Source organism: Mastigoproctus giganteus, chromosome 9 (assembly GCF_048544385.1).
Source record: "Mastigoproctus giganteus isolate SK-2022 chromosome 9, ASM4854438v1, whole genome shotgun sequence".
Taxonomy (NCBI): domain Eukaryota; kingdom Metazoa; phylum Arthropoda; class Arachnida; order Uropygi; family Thelyphonidae; genus Mastigoproctus; species Mastigoproctus giganteus.
This window is the reverse complement of record NC_143583.1, coordinates 163,990,320-164,007,227: the sequence shown is the minus strand read 5'-3', so window position 1 is coordinate 164,007,227 and position 16,908 is coordinate 163,990,320. Positions and strand designations below refer to the sequence as shown.

The 16,908-nt window shown below is 39.9% G+C and overlaps 1 protein-coding gene across 4 annotated transcripts in view; it reads right to left on the bottom strand.

Annotated features, from left to right (window-relative positions):
• Positions 1–8,891, bottom strand: part of LOC150080867 (histone-lysine N-methyltransferase EHMT2-like) — a 558,915-nt gene extending 550,024 nt beyond the window's left edge. For 2 of the 4 annotated variants that reach the window (XM_090381696.1, XM_090381697.1), the window contains exon 1: positions 8,673–8,891. The gene's annotated coding sequence lies outside the window, so the exon portion shown is untranslated. The remainder of the gene's footprint in view (positions 1–8,672) is intronic. The other 2 variants (XM_090381694.1, XM_090381695.1) reach the window with 1 other exon arrangement.
• Between the last annotated feature and the right edge of the window lie 8,017 nt (positions 8,892–16,908).

Below are 16,908 nucleotides of genomic sequence, written 5' to 3'. Positions count from 1 at the left end.
GGATATGTTAGCTGGCAGTGGGGAAGCCACCAGGTGAGGGGGTGGGAGAGAGACATTTATTTCATTCATAATCTGCATTCTCACTCTACTTGCATTTTTTTTATATATATATATTTTTTTTTTTTTTTTTTTTGCAGGCCAGGGGAGAAGGAATGCAGTGATAGTGTTTATGTGGTCAGTAAATGTTTGTTAGTACAGTATATGTAAAGTACTGTAAGTTATTTTTAACTTTGTATTCTTTTCGCCAATTACATTTGCTCTTCCACTCATTCCCATTCACTCTCTCTTTCCCTCATGCTAGGTCACTCTTTTTCACCAAAACTGCCATTTATTCCCTTTTACCAAAATTCCTAGTTCACTCAGTGTCCAGCCTATTCATTCTTCTTTCATTCTACATTTGATCCCCTTGCTACTAGCTTACTGATATTTTTCAGTTAATCTGCTTCCCTGGCTGCCTGTACATCTCCCTCCCTGCATGGTTACTTATTTGGTGTGGGGCCCTAGGTTCCTGCACATTGCAGGGTAGTCCTGGGGAGTTTTGTTATATCAGGTTTCTGTCAGGGTGCAGAATACTGCTGTCCTAATAGTTTTTAAGTCCTAAAAGTTTTTCCCACCATGCACCGTCTGGGCATGGTGGGAAACTTGGGCAATTTTACTATTGATTATTGTCTAATTGCTGGGGGCTGAATTGCCATTCTTTGGATTGCTTTGTGCATTTCAAATACTTTCTGTGTGAAAGATGTAAAAGCTTTATAATTTTGCTCTTCTGTGATGAACAGATGTTCTTCTCCCCTGGGAAGGGGACCAATCTGTGCTATTAGCTCTGTTCTGGGGATGTCATATATTATACATTCATATAGAATGTGTGCCCAGTCTTCACTTTTGCCACAGGTGCAGTTTGGGTCATCAGTCAGGCCTGAGGTTAGTTTCGCCTTTAGGGAGCCATGACCTGTCAATATAAATAACACTTAGGTGGCTCTGGGCTAACCATTGACACCCGTGACAGAAACCGTTTGGTAACCAGACCTTTGGTTTCCTGCTCCCACTTTGTTTGCCATAGCTCATGGAGCTTTATGGCTTTCTTTTTCTTTCATCATTGAAGGTGTTGGTTATATCAAGGGCTATCCCCAGAAATTCTCTGGGTATGCCCTTTTTTAAATCTATAATATAAGCCTCTTTTGGCTACTTCCAGGTAAAGTGGGAGCATTCCGGCCAGCAACTGTAGTGCAGGTGTGCTTACTTTGATTAGGGGACAGTGCCACGCGTCTTGAATTTTGTCACTGTTAAATGTCAATCATGAAGTGCTTTCATCAATACTATTTACTGATAAACCACGTGAAGCCACATTTACCCAAAATGGAATCAACAACACACGTAACACTCATCGATGGTCGCACAAGAATCTACATGGTACAGCGGAAACAAATTTCCAAGTTCTTTTCTCAATCAATGTGTGTGGTGTGGTATAACGGGACCTGTTGATAGGTCCCGTTATTTTATAACATCGAATGACAGGACACGATTAACTTCAATTTTTGCCAAATACATTAGGTGAACAACTAGAGGATGTTCCTTTGGCCACACTGTGTGCTATGTACTTTCAGCACGACGGGGGCCCTTCCCATTCTACCAGGTGTGTGAAGCAACATCTGGACCGATGTTGCTTAATCGGTGGATTGGTGGTGGTGATGCCATTAACCAGCCACCAAGATCTCCCGACCTAACCCCACTAGATTTTTGTTTATGGGATTGGATGAAGAGAAGTGTACAGAAGAAAGGTAGATACAAGAGATGATCTGCTAGCTCACATAATGGACGCTGTTGCCCATATAAAGGACCATGAAGATACACTTAGACAAGCAACATGACATGTTCTCATGAGAGTAGAAAAGTGCATTGAAGTTGATGGTGGCATTTTTCAAAATTTATTATAAACTGTTCCAAATTTGTCACTTGAAAAATAAATATTCAAATGCCTCTATCTCGGAAACCATTTGGGATAGGGCACATGTTATATGAACTTTTTTGATTAAAATGACCTAAAATATCCTTTCACCTCTTGGAATATTGACCTTTCCTCCTGGGACACCTTGTATGTATATATAAAATGAAACATAATGTACTGTTACCACTCAGACAATAGTTGTGTGTGTGTGTGTGTGTGTGTGTGTGTGTGTGTGTGTGTGTGTGTGTGTGTGTGTGTGTGTGTGTGTGTGTCCACTTAAAAAGGTCTTGACAAAATTCTAAATGGGAAATTCTATATACAGGGAGTCTCAAAAATATTTGTACAAACATTTAGGGGAGGTAGATAACATCTAAAGGAATGTGAATCGCATAGGAACCCAAAACCGGAAACGTCACCGTAAGTCGGTACACTGCACTGTTCATCAGTTCGCGAGAGGGAAAATTTCTGGTTTACTCATTCAAGCAGTAGCCGCCGCACGAAGAGCATGCATCGATATACGAACTGTGAGCTGGCAGACATGCACCTAGTGTATGGATTAGCAGGGGGCAATGGACGAGCCACTCAACGAATTTATGGAGAACGCTTACCAGACATGTACCGGATCACCGTTTGTTTGCGCGTGTGCACCAAACTTTGGCGATTATGGGTCATTTAGAGGTAACAGGAGTAGTGCAGGCAGACCACGTTCGACACGAACTCCTGCCATGGAAGAAAGTGTGTTGAATGCCATCCAGAATAATCCTACCAGCACACGTGCCATTGTCTCTACCTTAGGAATGTCTCGTTTCAGTGTACAGCGTGTCTGGCATGACGATCCCTTACACCCCTTTCATCTCCAAAGGGTTCAGTTACTGATCCCCCAAGATCATCCTGCACATGTGGCTTTTGCGCAGTGGTTTCTCCAAGAAAGTGTTGAAGATTTGAATTTTCCAGCCTATGTTTTGGCCATGGATGAGGCTTATTTCACTTGGGAAGGCTTATTCAATCAGCACAATGCATATGTGTGTGTGCTCACGACAACCCCACTGTGTGCGTAGTTAGAGAATTGCGGTAAATCTCACATAACACAACATTTTTGAGCTTTTGTGTGGGGTAAACCCTGCTATTGTCGGCACAACATCACTTTGCAATAAATATGTGGGCAGGTATGGTCGGTGACTGCTTAGTCGGCCCATATCTGTTACCATCCCGCATGAACTCTGCTAAATATCGGATCTTTCTTGAACAAGTTCTACCAGGGTTACTTGACGATGTTCCAGCAAATGTGAGACGCAACATTTGGTTTCAACATAACGGGGTGCCTGCCCATTATGGAAGGTATGTTCATGACCATTTGAACAGGCGTTTTGGGTGTCGATGGATTGGCCGTGGTGGACCCGTTGCCTGGAACCCACACTCACCTGATTTATCGAGCCTTGATTTCTTTCTGTGAGGGGTCCTCAAATCTATCGTGTATGAATCGCCTGTGGAGATGGAAATGGATCTCGTGGCGAGACTCGTCTGCGCTGCTGCTACTGTCAGAGAAACTCCAGGTGTGTTCAACCGTGTCCGCCAATCCATGCTGCGTCGGTGTCACCCATGCATCGCGTCTCATGGTGGAACCTTCGAGCATCTGTTTAACATCATGAAATGCATCCATTTCGTACTCCATTGTTAATATTATGTCAAATAAATGTTTGCCACTAATTACTGTCTTGTGTCATTTCTGCTTCTTGTGCCTCTGCTACTACTTTCCCCGTGACGTTTCCAGTTATGGGTTCCTATGCGATTCACATTCCTTTAGATGTTACCTACCTCCCCTAAACATTTGTACCAATATTTTCGAGACACCCTGTATATACCACCAAATATAACATGGTACTTCTACAACATATTTTTGTTCTAACACAATCGATAAATTGCAGAAATCCTCGCATAACACGGTATTTATATAACACAGTTTCGCTCTAACGTAGTTAGAGAATTGCGGTAAATCTCACATAACACAACATTTTTGAGCTTTTGTGTGGGGTAAACCCTGCTATTGACGGATGTAATTTTTCAACATCGCCATTCTTTTTTGCAAATCCCCACTGCTGGCTCGCTGGTTTTAATACAAAAAAAAATTGAGAAATCTCCGTATTTTACTTTGTTGGGAAATCAGTGTTAGGTTCTGTGCTTGTTTGAGACCATAAAAAATTGTGACTTCAATGTCTACAGTTTATGACTTAAGGTTTTTGTAAGATTATGTTTTTTATTTGAATGTTTATAAATTTTTCTAGGTATGTATTGTTAAGCTTTGTTCTTAAGAACCGCATGGGAATAATTTTTGTTGTGAATTAAATTCCAGTCCTAAATTATGCCTAAGTAAAGTAAAAAGGCACCACTCAAAAGAAACTATTTCTCTAGAATCAAACATACAAATTTTGGAGTCTTAAAAGAAGGGAAAGGTATCATACATTGCAAAAAAGTTTAAATTTAAATGAGGCAATAATCTGGACTATAAAGAAAAATGAACAGAAAATTAGAACTGCTGCGTCTGCAGGATCTTTCATTTCTTTAAATATACAGCTCGTCCCCAAGTGGCAACAATTGGGAAAATGGAAAAAGCACTCAGTACAGTAAACCCCCGCTATTCGCGGGGGTTACATTCCTGAGAAATGCCGCGAATACCGAAAACGCGAATACTGAGTTATGGCTCCCATAGTAATAAAGGGGTTCTGTTCCAAAATATGTAATATATAAGAAAAACTAGTCTAAAATTTTGTCTATGTATGCATTATACGTACCTTCATAATATGACTATGTACAATGACAGTACATAGTGAAATGCAAGCATATGGCATCGAAATGAAAATAAGAAACAATTTAATATTAAATGTAATATTTATTAGAAATTTCAAACAAATCTTTCACACCAGCGCCTTTGCTAGCTAAAAAACTTATCCCACCAGTGCTATCACCAGTTTCACTAAAGTGTTGATAAGGAGTTTTGCGTTTTCACGAATGATGAGTGAATTTAACGGAATTTTATTTTGAGTTCGGTCTTCTATCCACAGATTTAAAGCGTTTTCCATTTTTTCTAATTTAACATCACGAGTTACAGAGCAAATTCTTGAAGCAATTAGCCCGTTTTCACGGACACTACGGCGGATTTTTTCTTTTGATTTTTTGATTGATCGTACCGTTGACTCATTGATTTTATAATGTTTTGCCACTGAGGAGACACTTTCACCCTTAGAAATTTTGTCTAATAGCTCAATTTTATTCGCTAATGTCATCACCTTCTTTGATCTTTTCTCATTTCCCTTGTTATTCGTAGTCATATTTTTGTACGGGTTAGAAAGAACTTGTCCACAATAAAGTCACTTTCTTCCGTTAACACACTCGAAAAAGTCTGTTTTACACTGCAAAACGGTAGATTTATCACTTTTATAAGCATATCAATTTATAAATTGATAAATTTATTCAATTTATAAGCATATAAATTAAAAGCAAACGACAAAACCTTCCATGACAAGAGCACAACACATACTGAACAAGGATTAGCGAGAAACATCCATGCTCGCTATTTTGTCACCCCTCTCCCCCACCCACTGAGCGCTGTTTTGACCGGGAAAGATAATTTTAGCCACGCCCATGTTTTTTTATGGCGGAAAATATTCACGGCGCTTTAAAATTCACATTTTTTAGGTTTCATTTTATATTAAATTGGCGATCGCGAATACAGATACCGCGAACAGCGGGGTTTTTACTGTATTTGGATTGATGACAGCAACAAAAAAGATCCTAATAGCCAGCAATGTAATTAAACAAAAGGCACTATACTTGTAATTAAATTTATAACAATTTTAAATAAAATGGAGAACCTTCTGTTAACCCAGAGTTTGTTGCCAGTAAAGGTTGGTTTGAGCAATTTAAAAACTGCTTCTCATTACACAACATAAGAATTCAAGGGGAAAATGCATTCACTGATAATGAAGCTGCCAAGAAGCATGCAGAGGAATTTCAAAAAATTATTGAAAAACAAGAATACACACCACATCAGGTTTTCAATGCCAATGAGACAGGTCTTTGGTGGGAAAAAATGTCCAACAGAACATTTATTTCAAAAAAAAGAGAAGAAACTGCATCATGTTTTAAGTCATCAAAAAATCGTGTAACATTACTTATGTGCAGTAACACATCAGGAGATTACAGGGTAAAACCTATGCTACTTTATAGATCCTCTAATCCTCGTGCAAATGAATGGAGCAAATAAAAACATGTTACCGGTATATTGGAAAGCAAATAAAAAAGCTTGGGTAACTGCTAATTTATTTAAAGAATGGTTTCAAATTGTTTTGTGCCAGTTGTGGAAAACTATTTAAATCAGAAAAATCTAGATTTCAAAGTTTTATTACTATTGGAAAATGTGCCAGGTCATCCAATCACTGACTGAAGTTGTTGTTGTTTTTGGTTTTTAGGAGCATTAGCAACTAAGGCCATATTGCTCCGGGATATGTGGTGGTCATTCCCTGACCTTTCCGCATCCTCCATATTTGGTGGTGACGGGCTCGAACATCGGTCTAATCCAGAAGCATGTGCTAAGCATTGCTGCTCCTTCCCACCTGGCTACGGAGGCGCCACTGACTGAAGTAATGTTCCTACCATCTAATACTTCTTTAATTCAACCATTAGTTCAAGGTATTATATCTACCTTTAAAGCTCATTACATCAAAAAATTGTTACAATGGATTTTGGAAAAAACTGATTGTGAATCTATTGAAGTGAGGGAGGCATGGAAACATTTTTCAATTGGACTTTATCACTCAAAGAAATAAAACCGTCAACATTAAATGCGTGTTTGGAAATATGTATAGCCAGAGTCAGTTCATTCTGGAGATATGGTCGAACTGCCAGAAATTGGAATCTGTGCAATAGTAGAACTTGCTAAGTCGGTAGTAGGGGAAGGTTTTGATGATATGACTACTGAAGACGTTCAAGAATTACTGGTAGAAAGAGGCTGGCGAAGTGGATTTGGTGGAAATGGCATCAGAGGTAAATCAATTCAGAGGATGATAGCTCACATGAAAATTCTGAAGTTCCAAATTTCACACTAAAAAGCATATGGAAAGGCATAAACTTAGCTGAGCAATCAGGATCTTATTTTTTGAATACAGATCCTTCGACTGAAAAGAGCCCTAAGTTTAAAACGGAGCTCCAGGCCATGAAATTTACAAAGATCTATCAAACAAAAGCAAACAAACCCAGATTAGATTTTTTAAAGAGAGCAAAAGATACACAAAATCTAGATGCTACAGAAGAAAGTTCAGAAGGTGAAGATATTCTGCAACAGAGAAAACTTTCACATTTGATTGAGCTTAGCAGCAACGAAGAGGAAGAAAATTAAATGAATGCACATTATCTGACATATACATATATTTGAATAACATTTAAAATAGTTGGAAACTGAATCTTTCATGATAAAAATAAAAAAGGTACAGCAAACATCTGACATATCATCATCTGACACATATATATATATATATATATACGCACTTTGTAAACAGTTTGTTCAGTTATTACAATTTTTAATAAAAATTAAGTTTCTGATAGTTATGAAAAAAACGGTATTTTCATTAGCTTTTGGAAGCCTGCTTTTTGTACTGGTTCTTAATCCCATATACATGGTTTTGCACTACACACAAGATTTTATAGGAATCTAACTACCATGCCTGAAGTGGCCGAGTAATCAGGAGCACGAGTGCAGTAGAACACGCTCTTTGACTGGACTGGGGTTCAAGCCCATGACTGCCAAATACGATTAATGTTTGTATTGATTGATTTACTGTGAACTCCACTGATCTGGTGGTCGTGCCAGAGTATAAACAAGAAAAATGTTATATGAGGATTACCTGTAGAATTTCCCATTTAGAATTAGTCGAGACCTTTAAGTGTGTAGGGGTAATGAAATATTAATCATTTGATTATGCCCATCACTAATTTTTTTGAAGAATTTGAGGAGGCTGTTAAGGTGGATGATAATGATGACTACAGCAATGGCAACACCAGAAAAGCTGCTGACCCCTAAACAAAATGAAGTCTTTATCAATGACAAAAATTGAAAGTTAAAGTATGCACACATGCAGTCTTAAAAAAATATGCATCAAAAAAATTTTAGAATGTTGATAAAGAAACAACTGTTGCATTTGTGTGTCCTGTAGTACGGAAGACAAAGTATGCAAATAAAGTTTGATTTTCTTTAAATTACAGTTAATTGGATTCATGTTTCATTTAATATCAATACTATGATTTTGTTTTTGTAATGCTAATTACACCTTATCATTTCAATTACGTTGTTTCTTTTCTTATAAATAAAAAAAAATCGACAAAATATAATTCTTATTTTAAGATAAGGCTTAGATTAAAGCTGAGATATGTACCAGAGTAAACAGTTAAGATTTAACATTTTGGCAGACCTCGTAAATACAAACCTCGAAAACATGAAGAATTTAAAATTTTTCTTGTTTTAGAGTTTTTTTATTGTCTCTCTAAGCTAAGCTATACATACGATCCAGTGTTTCTCTTATAAACAAATAAATAATCGACAAAATGTTATTTTGTCGATTTTTATGTTATAATATCTTATTATATAATAATATATCTTATTATTGTAAGATAAGGCTTAGATTAAAGTTGAGATAAGTAAACAGTTAAGATTTTGGCAGACCTCGTTAATACAAACCTCGAAAAATTGAAAATTTAGCTCGCCTGAGCGTTCTTCGAGATTCTACTATACTGCCGAGTATAACTCGAAAGCAATTACTGATTGAATCACAACAGGTTACTTTCTTGTTCTTAACACCATGATTGAAACACTGATAAAAGTAAAAAAAGCGTAACATTAACAGGTATGACTGAGAATAAAAAATTTAGACAACTTAAGAAATTACACGAAAGACAGTCTCTTCCACCTTACTAACACCAACTAACAAAACGGTAACGGATCAACATTTCCAATTTCTTACATTAAAAAAGGATGTACACATGAAGAGTTATAATCCGATAGGGGGCACAAACTAAAATGTAATTTAACTCATCACCGTTAAACGAAGGAATATACATGTACAACTTTTATATAAGAACTCTTGATATTTCTTTCTTTTTCTTTTTCTTTTGACAACTTAAGAAATTACACGAAAGACACTCTCTTCCACCTTACTAACACCAACTAACAAAACGGTAACGGATCAACATTTCCAATTTCTTACATTAAAAAAGGATGTACACATGAAGAGTTATAATCCGATAGGGGGCACAAACTAAAATGTAATTTAACTCATCACCGTTAAACGAAGGAATATACAACTTTTATAGAAGAACTCTTGATATTTCTTTCTTTTTCTTTTTCTTTTTACGTGCATTAATCATGACTATAATTGCTACGCCCAAAAAGGGTACGGTATATGCATTGTTCGAAATGAGCCGAAACTGGTGATAAGTTATTTTCTAGTACAGGGTAGGGCAATAGCCCCAGTGTTTGTACATATCTGAGCGCTACGAATCTATTAGTCTCATACCAGACAAGGGGGGCACGGAGAAACCAACTAAAAACACTTCCTGTTTCACCTTGCAGTACATACAAGGGGTAGAATTTTTTTCAGCCTGGACTGTACTTGTTAACAGGAGAGACTGCTTCTACAGGGATGGGATACACTTAAATAGAAAGGGTGCAAGAATATTTGCTGATGCTATCGAGGCAGTGTTAGGTGGGTCGGAAAACTGCTAGCTTGGGGGGATACAAAGACTAATAGTTTAACAGTAACCGCAGGCAGAGGTGAAGGTGATTCTTGCACAACTTCTATTAGAATAAGAAGCGACCTGGAGCGAGGGGTGTTGGGGGTTTCAGGGACGGATGGCACAGGTCCTGGAATAGTTGGGTATATGGGATGTGTTAGGGTAACAAGGAATAGGCATAGGAGCATGTATGCTTGCATGTATACCAATGCTAGAAGTATAGTAAATAAATTTGATGGATTTGAAGTGTTGGTCAAGACATCAAAGGCGGATATTGTTGGGATAGCAGAGACGTGGTGTCACAAAGATATAAGGAATGCAGAACTGGAATTTGGGGAGTACAATGTGTACAGAAAGGATAGACAGGACAGAAAGGGAGGAGGTGTTATGCTGTTAATTAAGAAAAACATAAAATCAAAAGAAGTGCATCCAGCTGATATAGATGGACAGTGCACTGTTGAGTCAGTTTGGTGTGACATAAGCACTGCGAAAGCAAAAATAAGAGTAGGAGTGTGTTATAGGCCTAATGACTCAAATGAGTACAATGAACAATTGTACAGAGAAATAGAGTGGGTCAGTAAATCAGAATGTCTTATAATGGGGGATTTTAACTTCCCAGATATTGACTGGAACTTGTGGGTTGGTCACTCACACACTAGTCAGACTTTTGTGGATTTATTGCATGATTGTTTTCTGCACCAGCATGTTCGAGAGGCAACCAGAGAAAGTAATACTCTTGATCTGGTTATCAGCAGTGATCATTCGTGTATTAAGAATTTGCAGATAAAGGAACCACTAGGTGGCAGTGATCACAGTGTGCTGAAGTGGGATTTACTCAAAGAGGTAACTACCGTCAGGGGTAAAGGAAAGGGTTTTTGCTTCCGTAAAGGGGAGTACAGTGGTCTCAGACAGTTTTTAAATTCTGTACAGTGGGATCAACTGACGATGTTACAAACAGTAAATTCTAAGTGGGAAGCATTCAAGGAATTAATCGTGGAAGCTACTAGACTTTTCATACCGATGAAGAAATATTGTTCAAGGTTTAGGCCTAAATGGTTATCAAATGAACTAATTAGACTCGTGTCAGAGAAGAAAAATGAATGGGATGCATATAAATTATCAGGCGACGCAGAAGCCTGTAGCAGATATAAGCTAGTCTGTAATCAGGTCACAAAGGAGGTTCGGCAGGCAAAGGCGGATTACGAGAAATCTTTGGCAAAAGATGCTAAGAAAAACAGAAAGGATTTCTTTACTTATATAAACTCTAAAAGGAAGGGAATGAATATGATTGGTCCACTTGACATCGATGGTTCGACTGTTGATGATCCTGCTCAGATAGCAAACAAACCGAATGAGTATTTTGCATCTACATTCACACGTGAGGAATTATTACAGTTTGAAAATGGAAGAAGGTTATCAAATTGTAGCAGTGTGCTTAATGATTTTGTAATAACTGAGAGCAAAGTGGAGGAGAAATTGTTGAAGTTAAACATAAGAAAGGCACCTGGGGTGGATGGGATCTATCCAGTTATATTAAAGGAGGCGGCAAAGCAACTAAGCAAACCCTTAGCCATAATTATGAGAGCAACCTTGGATTCAGGGGAGGTTCCCACGGACTGGAGATGTGCAAATGTATCCCCAATTCACAAAGGAGGTTCGAAGGGTGACATGCGTAATTACAGACCAGTTAGTTTAACTTCTGTTCCGGGTAAAATATTGGAGTCACTGGTTAAAGATGCATTGCAGGATCATCTAGACAAGACTGCAGCAATAATTCAGACACAGCATGGGTTTGTTAAGGGAAAGTCTTGTCTGACAAATTTGATTGGTTATTATGATGTGGTCACAAAGGAACTGGATGCAAAAAATAATTTTGATATCATATACTTACATTTCAGGAAAGCTTTTGACACTGTTGCGCATGGAAGACTACTGTACAAATTGGAGCAGAATGGTATTAAGGGTAAGTTGCTACAATGGATAAAAGGATGGTTAAGTGGGAGAAGACAGATGGTGGTAATCAATGGGTGCTGCTCTTCGTGGACTAATGTTATTAGTGGAGTCCCACAGGGTTCGGTGTTGGGTCCACTGTTGTTTTGTATATTTATCAATGATATTGATGAAGGTATATCAGGCTTAATGTCGAAGTTTGCAGATGACACGAAGGTTGGCAGGGTTGTTAATGACAGTAATGGCAGTGTGCTACTGCAACAGGATCTAGATAATTTGGGCAGATGGGCTAAGAAGTGGCAACTGAAGTTTAACCTTGACAAATGCAAAGTACTGCATATGGGTAGAAGTAACCCCAGAGAAACGTACCAACTGTGTGGTACTACACTTAAGGTGGTAGAAAACGAAAAAGACCTGGGAGTAATTGTGCAGTCAGATATGAAGTTTTCTGAGCAATTTAGACAGGCTGCTAGGGCAGGTCATGGGGTTTTGTCAATGATATATAGGAATTTTGCTAGCAGGGAAAAGGAGGTGATTGTCCCTCTGTATAAGGCAATGGTCAGGCCACGCCTTGAGTACTGCGTACAGGTCTGGAGGCCTCATTTTAGGAAGGATGTAGATTTGCTTGAGCGTGTACAGAGAAGAGCAACACGATTGGTGAGGGGAATGAAGGGATCCTCTTACCAAGAGAGGCTTAAGTTCTGCAAATTGCAGTGGCTGGAGACTAGGCACCTGCGCGGTGATCTGATTGAGGTCTATAAGGCCTTGAATGGGTTGAGCACGCTGAATTCTGATGGGATCCTCCCACTTGTTCAGAATACGAACCTACGGGGACATAAGTTCAAATTAAGAAAGGATAGATGTAGAATAGATGTGCGGAAATTTGCCTTTAGCCAGCGGGTGGTTAATTGCTGGAACAAACTTCCATCTGTCGTTGTGGAAGTTGATAGGTTAAATAAATTTAAGGAGGAACTGGACAGGCATTTGGAGGGTATGGTGTGATTTTTTTTTTTTTTTTTTTTGGCTGATGCTGCATAAGCTCCTACACTTGCTTTCTTGCATCAAGTGCCACTACTACTACTACTACTACATTCCAGTCAGTGCCAAACCAAGGTATTTTCGCCCTCCGACCAGAAAGATTTTACGGTGTCCCCTTTACTAAGGATATATATATATATATTTTCATGATTTGTGACATATTGCGCCCCTCATAGACTAGCGAACCAGACAAGAGCCCTGCTAACCCGTGCCTTAATCCGGCACTGATTCCAACAGTTTATCTAGTTCTTCTTAAAGTGATTCAGGCTATACAGCTCCACAACATCAGACAGAAATTGGTTAGAGCAATATACCACACGTTGGCTAAAGGCAAACTTCCGCACATATATTCTGCAGCCATCCTTCAACAATTTGAACTTATGCCCTCTCATGCGCGTAGTTAGGGCAAGAGGAAGAATCCCATCAGCATTGAGCTTCCGCGATCCATTCAAGGTTTAAAGATCTCATCGCCTCAATCAGATCGCCTCGCAGCTGCCTCGCCTCCAGAGGTTGCCACTTGCAGACCTGAAATCTTTCTTAATAAGACCACTCTTCGCTCCGTTCACTAATCTCCTTACCGCTCCCTGCAACCATTCCTGCAAATCAAAATCTTTCATAAAATGAGGTCTCCAGATTGGTATGCAGTGCTCAAGATGTGGCCTGGCCATTGCCTTATACAATGAAATAATCACCTCCCTATCCATGCTATCAAAATTCCTCAATATCATTGACAAAACCCCGTGCATTCTCCTCGCTGCCTGTATGCATGGTAAGAGAATTACATAACTGACCATATACCGCCGGTCTTATTAATTTTCCAATACCCTGAGGATAGTATGACACAGTTGATATGTTAATCTAGAATTACTGCTACCCATATCCAACCCTCTCTCAGGGCACTGTCCCTCAATAAAAATTGATCCTGCGAACCGCTCTTGAAAACCTATTCATGAAGCAGAGTTACCACAGGATTAAGAGCCGAAATAGTTTCCCTGTGGACTAAACTGGAAACTATTTTAGACCAAACTCACCTGGAAAATGAAAAAATATAACGGCCGGGCTCGATGCCTATCTGGAAAGTGGGGTGAACAAAATGCCACAGCGCGCTCCCACTTTTCCTGAAGCGCTGAGGACAAACACGTGTGAAGTTTAACATTGATAAATGTAAAGTACTACATAGGGGAAACAGCAACCCCGGGGCAACGTATCAACTCTGTGGTACTACACTGACAGTGGTAGAGAATGAAAAGGACCTGGGGGTAATTGTGCAGGCAGATATGAAGTTCTCTGAGCAGTGCAGACGAGCTGCAAGAGTAGCTCATGGTGTCTTGTCAATGATATACACCTGGTGCCGTTTGACACTAAACACACTCTACACTCTACAGTCTACACTCTGCCAAAGCACCAAGCAATACAAATTTAGAGGCAAGAAAGACACTACTCCCCAAACCTCACCTAGTGGTTCTTAAATTCACTACTGCGGACGGACACGAAACCAGCAAGGAAGGAAAAAAGACAGTGATAAAGTTTTCTGACAGAGGACTTTAGGACGGCCAAAATAAAATCAATACGGAAAACTCTCACCAATTGCTTTACGACTGCCCACAATACGAAGATCTCAGATGCACCCTCATCACGAAAATCCAATACCTCCCCAAAGGACTTGAACATCACTTCATTGACAAGGAAGAGGAGTACCGCGCGCTCTCTCAGTATGCGCAGGACCTCTTCACAAGGAGAAGGGTGTTAATTGCCATACATCGAGACTGATAGTACAGTAACATAAATCGCATAAGACAGAGACAACCCCTGGAAAAGAAAATGAATGGAAAAGAAAGGAATAAAGAAAAGAAGAAGAAAACAAAATCAACGAAAAAAAAAGGACAAGGATTGCCTCATGAGTGTCCCAATCTGAATCAAGTGTACAAAAATAGAGACAACAAACAACAAACTGCAGCCTAGCTCCCAAAGCTTCACGGCAGCCTGAAGAGGGCATCCTAGCCCCCTTCACCTTCAAACTCTACTCCCCCAGGGAGACGATTCTCTCGTCGCCCTTCCTTCATTTCTACTCTGGTGGGGCATGGGCATGCCACACTGAAACTTGGGGCTGTCTTCCCTATTGGCTCCATACTTCTGTCTTTCTCCCCCAGTCTTTAGCTCCTCCCCCTCTCTATCTTCACGCTAGCGAAGCCCCACACACACCTAAATTTAAATACATCCAAAATATCTTCACCCTCGTCCTGGCCCAACTCAAGCGACGTCAACTCCACGATTGACGTTGGTATGTGTATGCACGTTGTGTGTACATATGTGCATGTTTGTATATATGTACTTGTATGCACACATATATGCATGCAATATAAATACAATATAATTTTTTTTATTTATTATTATTTTTTTTATTTATTTATCTTTCTTATTATTATTTTATTTATTTATCTATTTTTATTATTATTTTATTTCTTTATTTATTTACTTTTTTTTTTTTTTTTTAGGTCCTAGCCACGGAAAATCTGAGGAAATTAGGTGGCAGGACCGGCCAGAGTAACTTAAGTCTACTGGGTTCCTGGTCTACCTCCATGGGGCGAAGGTGGAGCAACGTTGGGCCTCAGCAGGGGTCCAGCGGCTAAACGACCAGATGAACAACGGTACACGCACTACACAAAAACAATATTCTTACACTTTTAAATCTCTGGCATTTCCAGTGAACTGGTACACCCACAATGAAAACTACACGGAGATGGGGGAACCCCCTGGTGCCATTTGACACTAAATACACCTTACACTGGGTTGATTATTAAAACTGAATCCAGCCATGATGCCAACCTTATCTTGAGTAATGCTAAAATCCCAACATTTGGCCTCATGGCAGACCCACCCAGGAACCCTCCATAGCCATCTATAACGAAGACAAAGACCTAGTCCAGCAACAACTGCGATGAAATATACAGACGCAACCTACAACAGGACCTACCTAACCAAGACCCGGCGAGTGTTATTATTCCTAAATATCAGACACGAAGCAGGTATGGCAACTCCGTAAACTGGGTTGTAGAGCTTACTCCAGACGCATGAAATATTCTCACACGGCAGACAAGAATATTCGTAAACTGGGGATCGCACTGGTACAGAGAGCATGTAGCAGTACCCAAGTGCTTCCGCTGCTGTCGCTTCGGACACACAACCCACACGTGTGCCCAAATCTTGATCTACGGCCATTGTGCAGAAGGGGCACAACTTTTCAAACTGCCCCAATAAGGAATGAGAACCAACGTGCCCAAACTATAAAAGCCTGAAACTTCCACACACCCATTCCATTCGTGACAGTAAATGCCCAGTATACCTTAAAGCCAAGAGTACCCACCAGCAGAGAATTAAATTTGCCTAAACTCTGCCTAAACCATATAATCACAAGTGCATTAAGTTCATGCAGACCAATGCGCAGCAGGCCAAAGCTGTGGCAAGCCAGATAAGGAAAAAGGCAGATGAAGAAAACTCCGATATCATACTCATACAAGAACCCTATGCAGTAGCTAACGAAGTGCGGGGATACCCGCCATCCTATAAAACCGTTCAGGTGAATGGCGAAACACCCTGTGCAGCCATTCTGGTTAGAAACCAGAACCTAACGGTCACAAAGATCTCGCAGTTATGCTCTGCGTGAGCCTCCTGCGCGCACATCAAATTCGCCCTTGGAGATTTCTATGTCATATCTCTCTACTGTCGACCGGGCGAGGACATTCTTCCAACAACACAGTACCTGAATCAAGTTTTGGCAGAGCTCCCAAGCTCCAGAATTCTAATCTCTGCTGATGTAAACTGTCGCCCCCCCCCTCTGGCACAGTGCCACTTCAGAGCACAGAGGATCCAGGAACGAACAAAAAATGGAAGAATTCTTGGCAAACAGTGGCATTGTCGTACTAAACTGTCCAAACAACTTTCCAACCCTATCAACAAGATCTCTCGCCCGCTATATAACGGCCTGGAAGGTCCAGAAGGGTTTGACCACATCCGAGCACCGTGCCATCACTTTCAACGTGCACAGAACAATACATCAAGAGCCCGTCACCAGCTACAAGCTCCAGAGATACGCTGTGGAAAAGACAGTGTGGAATGTGTTTGAGGAAGCGATCATTACAAACGCACAGAGACTATCCACTGAGCACTACCAGACCCAAACCCATGACCTCCACCAG